General features: G+C 54.1%; 1 protein-coding gene across 1 annotated transcript in view; it reads right to left on the reverse strand.

Annotated features, from left to right (window-relative positions):
• LAMB4 (laminin, beta 4) overlaps positions 1 to 327 on the reverse strand; it is a 42,653-nt gene that overhangs the window by 42,165 nt on the left and 161 nt on the right. The window lies entirely within an intron of this gene.

Consider the following 327-nt stretch of genomic DNA (forward strand, 5'->3'; position numbering starts at 1 on the left):
CAGGGAAAGCTATCAAGGACCACCAGCCTTTTGTGCTGCTTCAGCTCCTCTCGGCAGAGAGCCTGGTGTGCGCTGGGGAGGTGATGCTGGAGATCCACGCAGCTGCGCCTGGCTCCCAGCTGGCAGAGAGCACTGGCAGCAGAGCTGGTGTCTGAGGCAAAACCGTAGTGAAACACAGGTATCCACGGTAAGAGCAATCTTGGCAGGTACAGTCCCTGCCCTGTCTGACACGGTGACATTCAATGCCAGCAATACTCTTTAAACATGGCTCCCTGTAACACAGAAACAAGGACCAGCAAAACCCCAATATACTTTAGTTCCATGCTC

This window comes from Pterocles gutturalis, unplaced genomic scaffold, assembly GCF_000699245.1.
Source record: "Pterocles gutturalis isolate BGI_N339 unplaced genomic scaffold, ASM69924v1 scaffold12264, whole genome shotgun sequence".
Lineage (NCBI taxonomy): Eukaryota > Metazoa > Chordata > Aves > Pterocliformes > Pteroclidae > Pterocles > Pterocles gutturalis.